General features: G+C 37.9%; 1 protein-coding gene across 3 annotated transcripts in view; it reads right to left on the bottom strand.

Moving 5' to 3' along the window:
- Positions 1 to 21,248, bottom strand: part of Chrm3 (cholinergic receptor muscarinic 3) — a 420,874-nt gene that overhangs the window by 265,515 nt on the left and 134,111 nt on the right. For all 3 annotated transcript variants that reach the window (XM_021723071.3, XM_040277099.2, XM_040277095.2), the window contains exon 2: positions 19,403 to 19,510. The gene's annotated coding sequence lies outside the window, so the exon portion shown is untranslated. The remainder of the gene's footprint in view (positions 1 to 19,402; positions 19,511 to 21,248) is intronic.

The raw sequence follows: 21,248 nt of genomic DNA, 5'->3' as shown, positions 1-21,248 counted from the left end.
GTAGCTTTCCAATAGGATGCTTGTCAGGTTATTTAGACAAATGTCATTACCCAGCTTAGCATCGGGCTCCTGATAATTTTTTTCCATTCAATGGGGCAACATTCTGGCTGAGCCAGGAAATAGAAGCCAATCCTCCTCCAGCCCAAGGACCAGAATAGGGACTTGAACTTCAGTGGAAGACAGAAGCAAGTGCCCACTTATCTACTTGCACTGATGAATGAGTGCAAAGATTCCTTTCAAGGGAAAAGCAATGGGAGCTCTGCTTCTTGCATTTGTCTCTGATGGGCTAATGCTGACAAGGCAGAGGAGAGTAGGGGAGGGCAGAAGACAGAACTTGCTGAGAGAGAAACTCAAGTCCAAAGCAGAGTTGGACAAAGCACTGTGCTATAGTGGCCTCAGGGATGTCACTCTGGGAAGAGAGTGCAGAGACCTAGGCTCCTGGGCTCTGGGGTGCTCTGCAATAACCATGTGCCTTGGGGCAGATCTTTCATCAGTTTTGAGTGTTGAATAGTTGATGGGTTTTTTTAGCCTGGAGACTTCCACCTTTGATTTCTGATGAATGTTTCTGCCCTGCTCCCTTGCTCAGCCTTCCTTTGCACTAACTTTCTGGAATCCGGTGTTGAGGTTTTCCTTGCATGGCATGTGCTCCTTGGCCATCTGTTCTTCCATGCAAGACTCCAGTGACTCATGGGAAGGTCTGGTGCAGAGTTGGGGGTTGGTCACTTTGTGGTGAGGAAAACTCAGGCCTGGTCACGTTTTTACCTGGTGGGACTACGTTGTACTACTTTCAGGTTATTTCTCTGGGTAGCTTCAGTTTATCCTGAGAAAGTCCCCCTGGCCTCCCTCTTCCAGTAAGCGTTCATCATCTGGGCTTTGCAGGGTAGGAGGCTGGGCACAGTGCTCTTGAGTTCTCCCCACAGACTTTCATGAAAGCCCAGGTGTTTCATCCAGCATCTTCTCTTCTTCTCACTCCCCAGAATTTCCTGTTCACCCCAGTTGCCAGAAGGCGGAGTCTGAGCTCAGGTCTAGTTCCTTTTGCTTGCCAGCCATGTTACAGATCAGAGGGGAATGGAAGTATCTTTACTCCAGGTCAAAGCTAGTGGATCTAACTGTCCAAGAAACGTGCACCACTCACTAAGATGACCTCTGCCTCGGTTACTTCTGTCTGCAGCTTATCTGACATTAAGACTGCCTCACATTTTCTAGCAAGCTCTATAATCTAAGGGAACATCCTGTATCATTTCATCAGTTTTATTTGAAAAGCACCCTCGACTGTCAGTTATTTGAAAAATGAATGTGAGCCCAGTGGCAAGCAAGCACAACTAACCAGCAAGCCTTAGAACAGATGTGAGTGCACCCCAATCCCCGGCCATTCACAGACCACTATGCTACATGTCCTCAGTAACAAACTCAAATATTAAAATGAAAAGACTGCCCACACCTACCATGTTGTCTCCCTTCCCAGGAAGGGCAGGGGCTCCTAACTTTTTCAATTTAGAAGGATTTTAGACTCCTGGTCTGTCTTTGTTTTTTTTTTTTTTTTTAACCTAAAATACAAATATCTCTTTGGATTTTCTTAGAAGGGAACGAGTAATAAACATGAGAAGAGTCTCCAGAATTCAGTTAGACTATAAGATAACACGCAGTGGGGAAATCATACATCTCCAGACACCATATTATCATTCAAATCTCCCAGGCCCATGGTCAGGCGCATAGATGCCATCACTCTGTGTGCCCGCATTCTGAAAGTTCATGTGGCCACTTCCACCCTGCTGGAGACACCTAACCCAGCCCAGCTTTGTCACTCAATGCTGAGGCTCAGTAGTAGGAAACTTGCTATAAAACTGGCAAAACCCATCATCTTCTGCTATAGCTTCGTTAGTAATGGAGGTGATGCTCTGTTCTTCCATCTCTCAGTTATTCTCTTATTATTTACCAGGTGCACAGCTCATGATGGGAACAAGAGCAGACTTCTTAAACCCCAACAGGCAGGGTCACCCTGCCAAGGCACCCATTTTGCGGACTGAGGCAACTAATCTATTGCCAAAACATATGTGCATTTCCTAATAATGTGTGTTGTTATAGTATTTGGACTTTTCTTCATTGACAATAATTACAAAGGCTCTTTTGACAGCTTTCCATAATAGCCAGTAGAGTTGTTATTATATGATGAGATAACAGGAGCTAATTTTCAAATTGAGTCACTTGTATCTTCAATTATTTTAAAGACTTTTTCTGCCATTGCACCTACTAAACATTGTTGACCATTTTAAAAAAAACAATTCCTTGATGTATTTGCTTTCTACCTACATCTCAGAGCAGAAGTTAAACAACTTACAAAAGTATTCATGTAAGTATAATATTAGCTATGTGACAATAATGAAGTTGCATCTAAACGTAGAATACAACATGATTATAAATATTAAACCAATGTACTTTACTTTTTCCCCCTTACTCATGTTCCACCACAACCTTTCTCTTTCTATCCAAGAAAATAGTATTAAATTCTAATTATCTTTATGGTAAGAGACACTGAACTATATATTGATCTATAGAAAGAACTCACTCCATTCCAGTGGCTGTTATTTACTTCATCAAGAGCTAACAGTACAGGGTGCTCAGAGCCCACAGTTCTCCCGTGAGTAGAGCCCTTGCTAGATGCTTCCTTGGGGATTAATTATCAGGCTCACATATGAAGATGCAGATAGATGATGGAGGAAAGGCTCCCCTTTTGTGGGCCATGGGGAAGGGAGATGGAAAAAAGGAGGATGCCAGGGCAAGAGGAGAGAAAAGGTGGGCAAGGGTGAGAAGTTTGTGTTCAGATGCTTTCCTCTGTATGACTGTCTACAGTTGGGAAGGGTAGGTTGAGAAGAGAGAATATAACCAAGGCAATGCTGGTCTTTTGTCCCACTTCCTCACTTAAGGCTCCGGAAATCGGCTGCCCACAACAGTCTGGGGTACAGCACAGGAAAGTATGGCCGGGTAAGACAAACCTTGCAGCTCCATTTTCTAGGCCTCCCTCAGTTAATGGAGGTGGAGACAGACTTGGCAGAAGGGCTGCCTGGAGATCAGACAGAACTTGTCATCTCAGAAGATGGATGGAACGGCCAACAGGGAGCTCAACTAGAGACCTAGGTGCACCATGAACAAACCTCAAGGGGGCGTACAGAGACCCCACCAGTAGGGGGCAATGAGGTAGCTGCAGCTAGGGGAAACTACCAGGCTCTGGCCATGCAAAATGGGGCAGCCTCCAGGGTTTACCCTTCAATGCCACAGTATCAGCATGGTCAGAGGACAGCATTCTGGAGCCCAAAGCAACCAGTCCCCAGCCCTCCTGTCCACTGACACGCACTTCATGTTCCATGACATGGTGGAAACCACATATGCACTTCCATGCAGGCAAGGAACCTTGATCCATGGGGTGGAATATGGCTCCAGCCCCGCCATTCGGCCAAAAGCACAAACAATACTTGAGGAACTGTTAAAATACTGCTTTGAAATTAATTCTAATAGTTTTTGCCTAAAATCTGCAGGCTGGAGTCGGAGTAAAGGAAATGTATGTCATCTGTATCTGTTATCTGCTATAATGTTGTGTTGATAAATGATACATCTGTCCTCTTGAGAAATCATGAATCAGATTTATTGAAAAAGAAATATTTAACTGTATTATACAGGATTTCATCAAACTGGGTTTCAAAATGAGAAATCAAGTGCCTAATGACACCTTACCAGTTTTAACAAAGTCATACATTAAATTGCCCCTAATGGTAATTCTTAAGTGTTTTTTGATAGGACTGTTATAACTTTGTTTATTGTTGAAAAAAAGGTTAATCATGAAATTTTAGCAAAGGATTGATTTTATATTTTAGGAATACTTAATGACATTCAAGACTACTGAATCGTTCAAATACAAGGATGATATTCTTAGAATAAGCTCTTCTAGTAATTCCAGATCAAGCCCTGGGTCTATTCAATTTAAGACTGCACTACTTTGATACTTTTCTGAGGGGAATTTTTGAATTTGTCACTGAGAATACACTGGTTCCAGGTATGTTTGTAATCAGTGAAAGGAATCATTTTTGTAACCAGGAGAAAGCCATGTGGTATGAGCACCATGGTGGGCATTTCTCTGTCCCTGGACTCATAGTTCCATAGAGCTATAAGAGTCTCATAGTGTCCAAGGGCTGGAAACTAAATACTGAATTGCCAACATGACTCCATCAAAGTTGGATCAAGGAATTCTCTTCAAAATTTCCTGCAAGCTTTTGTTCCCAGGAGAACTCTGTAAGTCTTTTAGGTGATCAATGTCCGTAAGAGCATTTGACAGCCATTTTGGATTAAAAAAAAAAGTAACCTGGGTCCAAAGAATAATTGAAAGGAAATAAACATGTACAAACAATCTTGAATCAGAAGGAACTGAAATTAGACATCCAAGTAAAGATGAACTACTCTAATACAAGTCTATCATGTGTATGAATAATTACAGTATCCTTTCCATTAGCAGGAAAAATTGCTGCTACTTAAGGATCTGGTATGCTACCTCTTATTACTATGATAAATTGCTAGTGCAGTGCCTTCCAAAGTGAGTAATGTCTTGCTGGATATTGGTAATTCACTTAAACTTACTAACATAATAACAGATACAATGACATAACCTCCGGATTCACATTAGCATCTATAGCTCCGTCTGTTCTTGCTGAATCAAAATTAAAGATGCTTGGAATGAAAATAATGTTTTGGCTATGTGATGTTTTAACATATATCATTTTCTCAGTTGGATATGCTACAAAACAAGACCAGATCAGAGTTATTTTATCTTCTAAACTTCTTTACCATGTTAACAAATTACCTGAATTTAAAGAAAATTATAACCCAAAAAACAAGACAAAAATGAGATTTATTCACCCTACTGTGGACCTTTAACATCCAATAGTGTATTCCATTGTACTCACAAGGAACATTCAAGTAAATGTGTCCAGAAACCTTATGAATTTCTAGTAAAATAAATCAGTTTTTATTGAAATATTTTAAAATTAAATTTCCACAATGTTTAATTAGCACGAAACAACTGAACTTCATCTGACCTCAGTAAACTGAGGTCTGATGAAGTATTTGAATAAAAAGTAATTTGTGTAAAACTCTATATTTTAAAACCCAAACACCTTTGATCTTACACTACTGCAGCTATGATAGCTTTAATCAGTTTTATTTAACTCTAATTAACACCTATATTATGGTATAGTTCACAAAATCCATTAGATATAAAGCTACTTGACAATAGGACACTATATACTATGGCAAGCTGTAGGGAGAGATCATGGTCCTAATTATCAGGACCATTACAGGGTCCTATTCTTTGGAGTAACTTACTTGGATGAGGGTTTTTTGCAGATGGGAAGAAATTAAGGCTCCTAATATGGGGAGGTTATTCTGAGTTACTCAGGTGGACCCTTAGGCTGTCACAAGCATCCTCTTATCAGGGACATTTGACCCACACAGGGGAGGAGAGGATATGAAGACAGAGGTAGAGACTGGCAGCCTACAAGTCATTAGCTGAATTAGATTTTCTTTCCAAGTTTCCTCTAAATATTATTTTAAATGGTGTGATACAATATGATTTTTTGTGTCCCACTCCAATTCTTGCATCTTGTAGAAGTTCCAATCCAAAATAATACCCAACCCTGCCATTTCCTTACTCAGAACAATCAATTGCTTGAGAGGTACTATGAGAGGTATGCATGTCCTACTTTACATTGTATTTCTGGATTACATTCTCCATGTTTAGCTAAAATCTTCATTATTCTATAAAATGAATTCCAAGCATTGATTTCAATATTGTATACTTTTGTGAATGACACAGTCTGGATTTTGTTTCCTCTTTTTCTATTTGAAGTTCCTCATTCTAGGATTACTTCTAAGTAACTAAAGTTAGAAATATACGCGTTACCTCATTAAAGATTCTCTGAAATGGCTAAGAATTGAGCTTCTAAAAATCATTTTTGCTATTAAATTTTTACAGAAATTTGGTGCAGGAAAGTCTTTGTGCTTTTTGAATCATTTCCTGTCCTTATTGCAGTGCTCATGAAAAAGAGGCATGCTTTAGCTGAACCAGCTGCCGGGCTGCCAGGAATAGTAAATTACTCCAACACTCCGATTTGATGCGATCCTACCGCACTTTTTTTTTTTTCAGCAGGATTTCCTCATTTTTCACAATTATTTGTTTCCACTCTAAATTAGCTTCCTACAAATAGCCTCTGTCAGATGTCTACTTAGTTCTGTACAGAGTTGCCACAAACGAAAAGAACCCCCAGTTCATTATTTCCACATCCCTTTAATTAAAGTTAAAAATATAGGTTTTTTTCATTGAAACTTTCCCTCCTTTCCTTGAAATAGATCACTGTTAAAGTACCAGAAAAAAAAAAATCAAGAGTCTCTAAATTCATTTGGAATTCTTCATGATTACTGAAATTTATCATTAAATGCTTTGGATTTAAAAATATCAACAATGAAAAGGTCATTGATGTGTTTGGGGAAGTGGTAGAAAATCAATCCTAGACTCCTTCAGTTGGCTTTAGTTTCAGCCTTTCTTACCTGTACTCAGGTTCCCAAATATGGATCCTTTTAGTGACATTCAGATGAATGTTCATTAATTTAACTAGCGAAGAGATCTTAGCAACGCAACACACCCCAGGAACCGACCTCATCTTCCTGATTTGAGTGAGCAAAAATCATTTTGATTACATAAACCAGAAGAGGGGACTTCCCCCTGGGTGTCCCTCTGGTGGTCCCTCCTGTGGCACAGGTTGCCATCACTCACTCTTGCCCACACAACACAGCACATTGCAGAGGAGAATTTTCATTTCTTATTAATTCTTTTTTTTGTTATTGATGCTTTTCATTCATACATATATACATATGTATTATTTTTTCTCTTTGTTTTCTTCTCAATAAGACATTTTTTTTCTCACTTTTAAAAAGCTTTCTCCTGATTTACCTTTTTCTTTTCTGTCGAATTTTTATTCTGCTTTCTTTTTTTTTTTTAGTTGTTACTCTTTTGCTTCCTTTTTAAGTTTTATTTTTTATTGGTTTTATTTTTGTTGATGTTTAGCTTCTTAGTTTACTTTATGTCATTTTTACTCTTTTCTATTTTTGCCATTGTGGTTGTTATTTTTTTATTTTTCCTTAATTTCTTATCTGGTTTCTATTGCCATTGCTGTTCCTTTTCTGCTTTCCATGTGACACTGGGGCTCAAGCCCAGCACTTGGAGCATGTTGAGGATGTTCTCTGAGGCTGAGCTACAGCTCCAGCCCAGCTCAAAGAAACTGCACATTACTCAAGCTATTACCTTCCTGATTGAACTTTGGAAGATACTTAAACTTTAAGAAGAGGGAGAAAAAAAAAAAAGTCCTGGGTCATTGACCCATCCCCAAACAGGCAGGCACTGCTGAGCAGGAGCTGAAATTCCACTCCAGGACATTCATCCCCACAGCAACAGCAGAGAAATAACACAATGGTGGTGAATTCTGCATCTATGAGGGAACTCAGCATAGGCTGCTTCCATACCTATCAGAATACACACTGCTGACAAGCTGGAGGAAGAACCACAGAGGGTGCCACCCACACATCTGGCTGTCTGCATCACCCCTGCCTGAACTACCAGAGACTTACAGGGAAATTAGGTCTCTCAAGCTCTGACACTATGCATTGTTTCAAAATCCTCTAATCACAGCCAAAGAAACCATAAGGAAACTCCACCATGAAGCCCAGTTGTAATGAAAATCAACACTAAACTACAACTCAATATCCCAGAACACAAAATCAAGAGAAGGCTGCTTACTAAGAAGCCCCTTGCATAAAAGTGAAAAGAGATATTTATTTGAACAGATGTACAAATCTCAACATAGAAACAATAAATATGAAGAACAAGGCAACACGGGACCTTCTAAGTTCACAATCCTCTGGTAAATGATTCCAAAGATATTGAAACAGATAAAATTCTGAATAAGAATTAAAAAAAATGAGTTATAAAAACTCAGTGAATTCCAAGAGAATAAAAACAAAGAGCTAACTAAGAAAGACAATGCAGATGGTAGGAGACCCTCACTGTTATGCAAAATTACTTATAAGATGGTGTGAGGGGGGAAGAAAAAAGAGAGAGAGAGAGAAATGTGTCACAGTAGATTGGGTAGAAAGAGGGGAGGGCAGCACAATACAACAGACACTAGTATGGCCCTATGTATAAACGTGGCTATATAACCAATGTGATCCTGCAATCTGTACATGTGGAAAAATAAGATTGAGATTATGTACCCCATTTGAATCAAATGTATGATATGTCAAGATCATTGTAATGTTTTGAGCAACTAATTAAAAAAAAGAAAGACGATGCAGGATTCAAATGAACAATTTTATAAAGAGAGAAATTTTGAAAACATACCAAACACAAATGGTTGAAATAAGTCAGAGTAAAAACTCAGTTGAAAGCTTCTTAAATAGACTGGATCATTTTAGGGCTTGACAGCAATAAAAATATGACTCTAAAATATGAAACATACAAGATCTCTGGGACCCCTTTAAAAGACCAAAAATACACATATGTAGAAGAGATGAGGGAGAACAGTTATAGGCTGAAGGTATGGAAAAACTATTCAGTAAAATAATTGAAGAATTATTTCCAAAATCTTGGAAAGCCATGGATATCCAAATACAGGAGGCATTTAGAACTCCAAATAGACATGATCAGAAAAGAAGGTTTCCTTGACATAGTATAGTTAAGCTGCCAAAAGTACAGAACAAATAAAGGATATTAAAAACTTCAAAAGTGAAGTTCCAAGTACATTTAAAGGCAAACCCATCAGAATCACAGCAGATTTTTTAGCAAAATCTCTAGAGGCCACAGGAACACAGGATGGTGTGTTTTAAGTCCTAAAAAGAAAATAACAGCTAATCTATATTACTATTCCCAGTGAAGTGATTCTTGAGAATTAAAGATGAAATAAAGATTTCCCATGACAAATATAAACTAAGAGAACTTATTACCACTAAACCAGCATTACAAAGGATATTTAAGGGAATCCTATATACCCAGAAGAAGGTAAAATATAAACACCACAAAAGTACGTGAAAAGATACATATCACTAGAAGAGCAGATAAACAAATGAGAATTCAGAAAGAATAAAACATTCTCAACATGGAAACCATCAAATCTCGAATATAAATAAAAAAAGACAAAACAAAAATAGGGTAATCAAAACATCCAGAAGTAAAATAACAAAATGACAGGAACAAGCACCTACCTTTCGGTAATAAACTTAACTGTAAATGGTCTTAATTCCCCAAGTAAAAGATGTGAAGTGGCTGATTGTTTTCAAAAATAAGACTCGATAATAGGCAGTCTACAAAAAACTCACCTCATTGGCAAAGACATATATAGACTAACAGTGAAAGAATGAGAAAAGATATTCCTAACAAATAGAATCCAAAAGCAAGCAGGATTAGCTATACACATGTCTGGGGTTCAACAAACAAACAAAACCAGACTTTAAGCCAAAATCAGTTAGAAGAGATAAATAAAGTTGCTATATGTTGATAAAGGGAACAATTTATCAAGAAAATATAATAATAATAAATATACATGCCCTGAACATCAGAATACCCAATCTTACAAAATAAATATTACCATGTATAAGATTAGACATAGACCCCAATACAATAATAGAGGGTGACTATAATACTCCACTCTCACTAGAAGATACATGAGGCCATACTACCAAAAGTGATCTATAGGTTTAGTGCAATTCCATCAAAATACCGATGACATTCTTCACAAACTAGAAAACTTATCATAAAATTCATATGGACCCACAAAAGACCCCAAACAGCCAAAGCAATTCTGAGCAAAAAGAGCAATGCTGGAAGCATCTTAATACCTGATTTCAAATATACTACAGAGCCATAGTATTAAAAAAAAAGCCATGGTATTGGCATAAAAACAGACACATAGACCAATGGAATAGAACAGAGGACCCAGAAATAAACTTGCGAATCTATAGCCAACTGATTCTTCATAAAGATGCCAAAAACATATATTGGAGAAAAAAGAGCCTCTTCAACACATGGTGCTGTTAAAACTGGGTATCCACATGTAGAAGATCAAAACAAGAGACCTCTATCTCTCACCCTGCACAAAATAATCTTAAAATAGACAAAGACATCAATATAAGACCAAACACTTTGAAGCTGCTGGAAGAAAACACAGGAGAAACTGTTCAGGATATTGGCACAGGCAATGATTTTCTGCATAGGAGCTTGGAAAACAATAGAGAATTGATAAATGGAAGTACACCAAATTTAAAAGGTTCTGCACAGCAGAGTAAAAGTCAACAGAATGAACAAACAACTGTCAGAACAGGAGATCTTTGCCAACTATTCATCCAACTGAGGATTAATATGCAGAATACATAAAGGACTTATAAAACTTAACAAAACAATAAGTCCTATCAGAAATGGATTAATTATCTGAGTAGATACTTCTCAAAGGAGAAAGTATAAAAGGTCAATAAATGATTGAAAAAATGCTCAATATATTTAGCCATCAGGGAAATGAAAATCAAACTACATTCAGATTTTGTCTCACCCCAGTCAGAATTGCTATTAAAAAAAAATACTAGTGAGGATGTGGAGAAAAAGCATTTTTACACACTATTGGTGGGAGTGTAAATTGGTAGAGTCAGTATGAAAAACAGTAAGAAATTTCCTCAAATAACTAAAAATGCAGAACTATTCATAATAGCAAAAATATGGAATCAGTCCAGGAGCTTATTTACAGATAAATGAATAAGAAAAAACATATATATATATATATATATATATGATGTACATATACATCATATATATAAAATGTATATATCATGTGTATATAAATGTATATGCCATGTATATATGTATATGTGTGTATATATTTTGAATTTTTAAAGTCAAATGTATATGCATGGTATATACAAGGTATGTCCATATATGCATGGTAGAAAATGTATATATGAAAATCACGTTATTTGTAGGAATGTGGCTGGAACCGGAGGACACGATGTTAAAGGAAGCAAGCCAGACACAGAAAGACAAGTATCATGTTTTTTTTCTCATATGTACAAACTTCAAAAAATGTGGATGATCTGGAAGTATAAGTAGAAGAGGGCCTTATTAGGGAAGGAGAAGGGGAAGAGAGAAGAAGGCAAGAGAGGGGACAAGGGACGGTGGACATGATCAAATGTCAGTATATGTATGTATGGCATTGTCACATTAAAACCTATCAACTTGTAAAATCAACAATCAATATGTATTAATAATTATCATCATAATAGAAGGTCACGTTTCATACAGGAAGCAATGGCCAAATTCACAAGGATGGGAGGGCACTTTGTAACTGGACGACAAAGTTAGCAATGTGGCTTGAACACAGGTGTGCACAGGGAGGTTGGGGTTGACGAAGACTGAAGATGACCCTAAGACAGACAGGATCTGTATATCACCAAAGGGGTCCGGGATTCATTTTGTAGGCATCAGGAAGTGAATTAAGGATGTTAAACAGAGGGTAGCAAGATCATGGTGGTGCCCTATATTGGGTAGATTTGCAAATGTTTGAGAGAATACTGACAGGAAGATTTGTTACCAGAGTCGGGCAGAAATGTAAGATTCCAAAATAAAAGAACAACATTAAAAATGAGTGAAATAGAATTAGAGGAAAAATATGAGAGTGGCCTTGTGGGAAGGTTTGTCTCGAATCACCAGCAGTGGGTAATGGAATGGAGTGGTCAAGAACATTCCCTGCCTCCTGGATCACAATCCCAGCAATTTACCACACACTATTGAGTTCTGTCAAGTTGTCACTGTTAAGAATGTAACATTAGGTCTATAACAAAATATCTGTGCTGGTTAAAATAAAACCAGCCCCTCAGAATTTGAGGTGTAAATCTGATGTAGTGTTTTAACTGTCCATTACTGGCATACAATTAAATGTTTTTGATTCTGTAATAAAACAATTATGGAAATTAAGTTTTACATTGATTAAATTTTAATTTTAACATAATTGTTGAAGTATACAAGGCACATTAGAAGACACCTTTAAGAAACAGAATGTAGAAATACTCTAATTAGATACAAAAACTGGTGCATCTAAATTGTATACAGGCCCAGAGCACCAATTAGTTATTAATAGCTTTCTATAGACTGAGTAATGGGGACAGGACTGCTTTGTGAACAGGAGCTCTCCACAGGTTAGAAAGCCCACAGACTTAGGGAAAGGGAGTTAAGAAAAAATGATGGGAGACTGTGCAAGTCATTTGGTGTCATTACAGGCTGGTGGTAGTTCACACCAGTGCAAGAGTAGGAGTATGGAGACTAGCAAGGCCACGTTGATGGAGGATGACCAGTAGTTGCCCTTGATGTTTCTGGACACAAAGAAACTCAATCCATACTTAATGAGCATCCTCCAGGTACCATACACTGTGAAAGTTTCTTTACAGAGAATGGGCAGTAAGTATGCAAGAGGACCTCACTGACTAACTATGGACAGGAGTATGAATATCTAGACAGTGCATGATCAATTTTATTTATTAGATACTTAGTAAATACCACAAAGGAGCGGACTTGGGGGCTCAGAATTCCCTCATGAGGCAAAACTTTTTGCTGGCATGTTGCAGAGTTTTCCAGGTGGAAGCATAGGGGACGACCTCTTGGCAGAGGACACGAGCTAGTTCAATGGCCTTCAAACATAAAGGAGCTGAAATGTTTAACTGTGTGGGATGCTGACCAAGGCCCCAAGTTAGGTGCATGAGCTGGGCTGACTGGATACGCATTTGGAGAACTTCTTGAGATCAGTCATTGTAGGGTGTCTTATTGCCATTGAAAATAGGTCATACTTTAATCTCAACATTCAAGGAACATGGCTATGGGAGACATTTATGCAGAGGTGAAATACTCAGACTTGCGTTGGAAAGGAAGTTCAAGGGCAAGGATGTAGCAGGAGCGAGTAACACTAGAGTTAGAGCATCGAGCAGCTCACTGCAGTAGCCAAGGGTTAAAGCCACAGGGCCAAGTAGCAATGTGGCAAAGCAAAGAGGAGGGTGAGTTCTGAAGGAAGTCTGAAGGAAACTGACAGGGAATGCAGAGATAAGGGTTAGTTTTCCCTAGCAGTCAGTTGGGACACAGAAATATAAGTGACAGGAGAGAGATCATCAGATGCCTTTATCAGATTTTTACGCAAGAAAGAATCAGAGCCAAGGAAGATGACACTCTCTCCCACTTAAGTAGGACTCCACCTAACTCAGAACAGTCCCTCAAGGGGCTCCTAGTCTCTCAAATCAGTAACAATGAGATTAAAGTCTGCGGTGCAATTACTGTTAAAATAAAAATTCCTTTATTAATATATTCTAAGTTGGTAACAGATCTCCTGGAGAAATTAGTGTTCAGTGGCATCATTCAATTAACATTATTTGCTTCTATTGTGTTCTCTGCTCTGTGTTAATGTCCCAGGGAAATGTAAAAACAAAACAAAAAAAAACACACACAAAAGAAAAAACCAGAAAAATATTAACAATTCCAAACTCTTTACATATAATGTGTTTTCTTGCCACAGATTCTTCTTTTCTTTTTCCTTTTGGTACTGTGAATTGAACTCAGGGGCACTTAACCACTGAACCACATCCCCAACACTTTTTATATTTTATTTTGAGACAGTCTCTCTCTGAGTTGCTTAGGACCTCACTGAGTTGCTGAGGCTGGCTTTGAACTAACAATTCTTCTGCCTCAGTCTCCCACGCTGCTGGGATTACAAGCATGTGCCACCATGCCCAACTCTTGTCATAAGATTCTTATGTGACTGATTTTATGTGCCTCTTAATTTGGAAGCTGGGCTGTATCTGCTGGCTAAGGAGACTTCTGACAGTGCACTTTAGAGTCTTGGGATTAGGAATATTAGTCTCAAAGTGGAGATTTAATCATTTTTTAGACTATTATTCTTTGTTGTATATTGGTCTAGTTGTTAGTGCTTAGGGTAGAAACCCCAAAATTCTTTGTTAATGATTTTTACTTTGGTAGAAACCTTTTTATTGTTGCTGCCTATGTAAAGTAGGGGAAAAGAGCAAAATTCACATTGAGACACTATTTGTGTTTCTTCACCCCAACACTGTGTTGCCCCATTGTTGAAAAGCCATTAGACATTATCATCAGACCACATTATTTTTAAAATCTGTATTTTTTTATGAAAGCTAACTTAAAACATGAATTTTCAAGAAAGTATCCAATTTTTTTTTGTGTGTGGCTCATTTGTGTGTTGATGCTGATTTAAAAATCAATGTCATGAATGCTGAATAATCCTGAATAATCTTGACTTAGGAAAACCACCCAAATCATGCATTCAGAGAACCTAAAAGGGCAGCTGACTTTTCAAACATGAATCTTTGCTTCATGGGCAGAAAAACACATTTTTTAAAAGAAAGTATTTAAAAAAGGGCACACAAAGTTCCCCCAAGAGAAACAGTCCACTTTACCTAGCACTTCAATCTACTCAACAAACGTAGACACCTACTGACTTGTTCAGCATAACACAGAAAGATATCATTACTTTGTATTCAAATATCACTCAAAATGATGGATTTACTTTCCAGTGGGAAAACTGGCCCAGCACATTGCCTGGCTGACACTCGCTTTTCCAATTTTTGAGCTGCCCCTTGTCCTAACTATAAGTGCACATCCCATATTATATTCCTAATTGAGGAGTGTTCATGAACCAGTGACTTTTCTTCCACAGACAACAGCCACGTGATTAGGTACTAAAAGCTAACACTTCTGTGCCACTCCATACTCCAGCACAGACAGGATTCCAAGCTCGACTAAACAACAGTCTCCCCGTCTCTTCATCTTCCTTGGGTGCCATGCTGTCAGTTTCCCCATCCAGTCCTCAGGGCATTAATGGTATTCTTTAATGCAATCTGCTGATCAACTAATGGAATATAAGGCTGGAGGAATTCTCCTTTACATTTTACAGTGCCTATTTTTAGGAGTGAAGTAAGGAATGAGTAAAGAAAGGATTTTAGGATGAGTAAAGAAAGGAATATCAGAAACACAGGAACCGTTTTAAAACCAAGACACTGATTATTTTATCACAAAGTTCATTTTTAGAAATGATCAAAAGATGATGTTTTAGTGATATTTAACAGTAAAAATGTTAGACTTTCTTATCTAAAATTAGACTTTAAGAAAAATTGAATGCAAGAATTCTTGTTATTTGAATGATTTTCTTTGTCTAAAACCAATTTATTACTGTTCATATATACACACATTTAATGTTGTCTCTCCACGCCCAGATACACACTCTGGACCTCTTGTTTGTAATATATATATAAAATCTCAACAGGCAAGTGTAAGTCTGTTTCCTGAAAAGAATGTCAGAAACTGGTCACCAAGACATTGTAATCTTCCAACTCATAAGATGGAGACTTAAAAAATTATTAATAAATGACCTGCCATTTTGTGAAGTATTTCCTTTAGCTATAATAAAAAAATACACACTTATTTCTTGCTATACTGCTTTCCGTACTTGGACATATCAAAGCTTTAATAAGGTGACCCTGCCTGTGGACCCATTATATTTCTGCTTACACTACTGGATACACAATTTATTCAAAGATTAGTCCTGTTTGCTTGACGTATGTCAATCCAAAATAGCTTATGTGTTGAAAACCGGAGTGCACTATCAGTCCATTCTCCCCTCTTCAATGTCTTGGTTAGCTTCTGCCTTTCCCTTGCCTATCCTTGCTTGGGTAATTTGTGCGACTTGTAACTCTTCCTGATCAGTCTATGCTGGACTCCTAAAGATGACTGTGCAAACGAATCAAACATCCTTAAAACACTGTTTTAGCAAACTTATGGTCTTCCTTGTTAAAGCTGTGTGCAAAAATCCAAGAAAAAACACATTTAGATCAACTAATTTTAAGCCCTCTTCTGAGTGATGTTCAGTACTCATTTGACACAGAGTACTTTCTGGGGGGTTGGTTCTGTTATTTCTCACTGTATTTTTAAACAAATAGCTCAAACCTACAAGAATTACACATAACACACACATTTTCCACCTTTATCAAATTAGATTCATAGTAGGAGTCTTCCTTAGACATATGAAATATATATTTTAAATGTTTATGTAAAGAGTACATAAGCATTATATTTAGTATATCTCTATATATACACACATAAATAGATGCTTTCATATGTGGTACTTTAAAATAGTTTCTGACAAACTCAGGGCTGGAGTGTTGGACAAAAGCAATTACAATAACTACAATAGTTATTATAATAAATCCTTAACCTCTATTTTCTTTCTTTTGTCTTTTTTTTTTTCTCTCACTAACTCATGGAGGAAGTCATTCTACCCTCAGCTAATATGAGGTCAGGTAATTTCTTATCACCACTGAAATGCTATTTCTAAAAACAATATGCTTGATGATAAACTACTAAGTAGAGTCAGTTATGCATTTTCAAGACTTGTTATCTTTTGCTCTCAGTGTTTTAACTGACATGAACCTCATGATAGGTTTAAAGTTACCACTTTTCATTTTAATTGTTATACTCTTTACAGGTTAATAACAATTTAAGATAATATCCATACTGAAAGATATTTAATAGACATCTTTGTACCATGGCAAACACAATGGTTCCTTGTTTAATCCAAGGACACAGGTTATTATTAATCATTGAATTATGAAGTTAGCCAGTAACTACTTGTCGAATGATGGACACTGGAAAAGTATGCAGGAGTAAAACAGGGATTGCCTTCCATAAGCTGACGGTGTAACTAGGTTGGTGGATTCATAAGCCAATCCTTGCAAAAGATTTGAGCATGATCTGTCAGAGAGGCATGTACACAGTATAGAGGTGCAGAAAAAAAGGAGGGGGAATAGTCAGTTTTAAAAGAAAGATTCAAGTTCTATAGATGACAGAGCAGGTGAATCTGTGACTGGAAGAAAGATTGGGAGCTTGATTGATAGACAGCATGTGCCATCATGAGGAGGCTCAGGGGGTCACGTAAGGCCGGAGCATTTTTGGGTGGGACTTGGTCAGCACAGAGGCCGAGGAGACACCAGGGAAGTCTACCTTTCTGGGGTATTCACAGAGCCTCAATTCCACTCCCAGTGCCTCTTCAGCAGACTCTGGCCTTCAGGGACTCATCTTTCACTTGCTTGGCAGCACAGCATATACCTAAGCTTATGTCTCTCCCCACACCATGATTATGCTATGTTAAAGTGTGTGCCAGATCACAAACTCCCACTGATGACAACTCCTTCTATTTTCTGTCTCCAAGATACATAAGACATCAAGTCTGAAAACCTCGCATCTCTACCTTAAAGGTTACGATACTGAGGGAAACACCTCCTTCCTTGGTTTTTAGAGATACTGTTTTAAGAAGCATTAGATTGATATCTGACTTAATTGGTCTCTCTTAGAAGGAGACTATTAAAGTCACAAATAATTTTTAAGGTAAATATGAATAATATATGATGGCAAATAAAACTTGAAATTAGTAAGAATCCATGAGGAATTGTGCATTCAGTAGGAATGGCAGTCTAGCCCCACGACCCTTCTTTTTCTTTGCAATGCATTTCAATCCTAATATGCCTTTTGGCAGTGTCTAGGGATTAGCAGTATAGAGGAGGCAGGGCCCAGGGAAGCAGGACAGAAGAAGTACCACAGGCATCTCCCCACAGCCCCTTTGCAGGGGCAGCAAAGTAGCAGCAGGCCTGCACCATTCCCAGGGTACCAGGGCTCCTACCTGGATAGCACCCCAAGCCTCCTCCACAACCTGCAATGCCCTCATCCTGGGAAAACTCTACTTATGGCTAAAGCTACTGCAAAAATAAACAAGAGGACTAAAGGGGAGCACACACAGCAGCCCTAGATAACATTTATGATCTGCATGAGAAACAAGTTGGTTGAATTTCCATGTGAAAGATTCCCTGGCTGCCTAGGCGGATGAATCCAGAGATGAAAAAAACAAACACTGCCATTGTTTCCAAGGGTTTATAATTAACATGTGAGGGAGCAGGACTTGGCTTTTTGGTCTGAGTGAGACATGTCAGCCAGGCAATCCTTTAGCTGGAAAGATGGTCACAAAGCATGTGCCCACGCTCTTGGCTTGCCACTGCCTGGGTTATCAGTGCTTCCCACCTTGGGAACAAATTATGACTCATTTGGAAAATGCCACCCATTATAACTACTGAACTTTGTCCAATATAAGCCCAGAGGACAATACCTTAAGCTGGTTCGTAATAAGACAAATACCGAATCCCATCTTGAACATGTGATTATGAAAGTGAAAGTTCAAGCCCTTATTCTCTGCCCTTTGTGATGCAGACTCTAGGCCTCCACCTGCTTTCTTATTTGTCCCCTTTCTCCCCTCAAAAGAAAAGTCATTTATAATTTGGTAACAGCCCAACCTTCATAACAAATTAAACATTGCTCTGATACTCCCCGATAGACCTAAAAAAAAACCCATGAGTTTTGGGCATTTTTATTTTCTTTAATTAGATTGCCAAATCCGAGTCTTTTTTGCATTTTGTAAGTTGATTGAAATTATTTGTTCATCTTTTTTTTTTTTTTTTTATTCTGGATCTAACAAAAGAGACCTTATAATTGGGCACATTTCTAAAAGTCCCCTAAATGCAACATATGGCAAGAACAGTTTCAAATTCAGAGGAGTCCTGCCATACATTACTCGAACATCACACTACATGATAATTTGTGATAATGTCTTCACAAGTTCCTGGGAAGGTGACGGCTGCCATTTCTTGCCATGGCTGTGATAAACCAGCCTAGCAAAATGCAGCACAGAGAATACTATGGTTATTTGCTTCATTTTATTTCTTAGAAACTAAGCCCTCAAAAGGTTTAATAACCACTTTAGGCTTTCACAACTCTAAATGGTTTTGAACCCTGGGCTTTCTGATTCTAAAATCTGCTCCTCATGTTAATCTCATCCTCCCCAGGGAACTAACTGGTAACTTAGTAAGAGTAGCAGAGTGCTCCTACACACTAGACATAATTAATTTATGTAATTCACATTATGTGATATGATGTCTCATTACTAGTCCTATTTACAGATAAGAAGACCAAGGCACAGAGAAATTAAATGACTTGCCAGCTTTGTAAAGCTGGAAAATGACAGAAATGGGTTGCAGCCTCAGGAAGTCTGACTGTAGGGCCTGCTTACATGTAAGCACTATGTCACAATATGACAAAATGAATACATATCACCTGTCACCAAGGTTTTTGTTTCAATAGTATGCAAACATTTTATTGTCAAACTAGCTCCATATAAATGAAATTGAATAAAAAATTTTTTTAAAAACCTACTTGTGAAGAGCCTTGATGTTGTACATCATGATGGGGATGGATACATTCATTCAGTCCATAGGCCACTGAGCAACTTGTAACGGAAGTATGTGCCATTACTCTGCATATCTAAATGGGCACACAAAAAAGATGAAAAGGATCAGTCAATAAATATTATTTCATATCATTTGCACAAGAGTATCTTTTGCATTTGTAGCATAATAGTAATAGATGTTTGACAAGCAATCTAGTGGAAAGACATTCATTACGTACCCTTGTTTTGCATACAATATGAAGTATAAACCATGGGAATGTACTGTTTAATAATGTACTGTTTAATAAATGTTACATGTGATCAAAAAGTAAATTTACTTGTGAATTGCCATAATGTTTCTGAAAAGCCACACATTTATCAATAAGAAACAAATCAATCAAACAAACAAAAAAACAACAAGTTTGTTCTTAGATACAGAGTTTTTAGGAGGCCAAAGTGCTGAGCCTATGCCTGCCTATGAAATTTCATTTAATCTTCACAACAAACCTACAATTAGGTAGTCCTCTCATTTTACAAATTCGAAGGATCTAATAATACAGCAATTGGCCCAGGTCTCAGCACTCTCTGGAGCATGCTACTTTACTGTACCATTCTGAGTGTGCACAGCATGTGTCTCCTGTGGGGATTTGTGCGCCATGTGTCCTAAAATGTGAGAGACAGCACGAGCATCACACAAAGATGTGTCTCATGGGTTCTTTTCTCCCCTGCACTTCTCTAAAATACAGGATGATACCCTATTGATCTTTGTATGTCAAATAGATATAAAGTGAAACCTCACTTTAGGATACAGGAATTGAAACAAAAATATTTGCTGAGTCCATGAATAAATTAACAGCAGCCACAAAAGTTGGAATTAGCATCCATTTTTTTTTTTGGTCTAAATTCACAGTTTTGTCAATCCTATAATTTACTTGCCAATGTTATCTTCTGGTTTGCAACACAACCGCAAGGAGAAAAGGCAGAATGAATAATCTGAAATCATTCAGAAAATTACATGCCAGTTAGTTTACTTAGAAGGTTTCCTCCAAAATAGAAAAAAGGTGAAATGATTTTTCAGAAAGGAAAAAAAAATCTACTTCCCACTTCTAACAGGACCTACACACCTTCCTGAATCCCAGCACCACAGGGAAGAACTATAGCAATACTGAAACTATCAAAGCCACGGGCAGAAACTGCAGGCACCATGGACTAGACAACTAGGAACCAGGAGTGGCTGCCTTGGAGTGGAGATGCTGCAGAGACACAGCCAGCATGGGACCCTGATGGAGAGACCACTTTATCCTCTGGGGAAAGCAGGACTGTGGCATGGTGGCCAGGGCGGAGCAGATGACAGCCCCACTGTTTCCGTGTGGCTTGTGAACTAAGAATGGATCTACATCTCTACATTTTGAAACAAATTTAAAAGATTGTGCAAATTAATTGAATTTCAAATTACAGAGTCTATAAATAAAGTTTTATGGGAAGGCAGCCATAGCCATCCATTTACATACTGTCTCTGGCTTCTTTCATGCTTCAGTAACACAGTTGAGTAGTTATGACAGAGACAGTATGACCCGAAAAGCCTAAACATACATATATAGTCATGCCTTCGTATTCTGGGGGGATCGGCTCAGAACACTTTGGATGCCAGAATCCTTGGACGCTTACGTCATCTATTAAAAATGACACAGTATTGCATATAATCCACACACATTCTCCTATGTACTTGACATCATCTCTGGATTACTTATAATACATAATACAATGTCAGTGCTATGTAAATAGTTCTTATACTGTATTGTCTAGAGAATGATGACAAGAAAAAGTCTGCAC

This window comes from Ictidomys tridecemlineatus, chromosome 10 (assembly GCF_052094955.1).
Source record: "Ictidomys tridecemlineatus isolate mIctTri1 chromosome 10, mIctTri1.hap1, whole genome shotgun sequence".
Classification (NCBI taxonomy): domain Eukaryota; kingdom Metazoa; phylum Chordata; class Mammalia; order Rodentia; family Sciuridae; genus Ictidomys; species Ictidomys tridecemlineatus.
The sequence above is the reverse complement of the archived record's forward strand: the minus strand, read 5'-3'. Positions and strand labels throughout refer to the sequence as shown.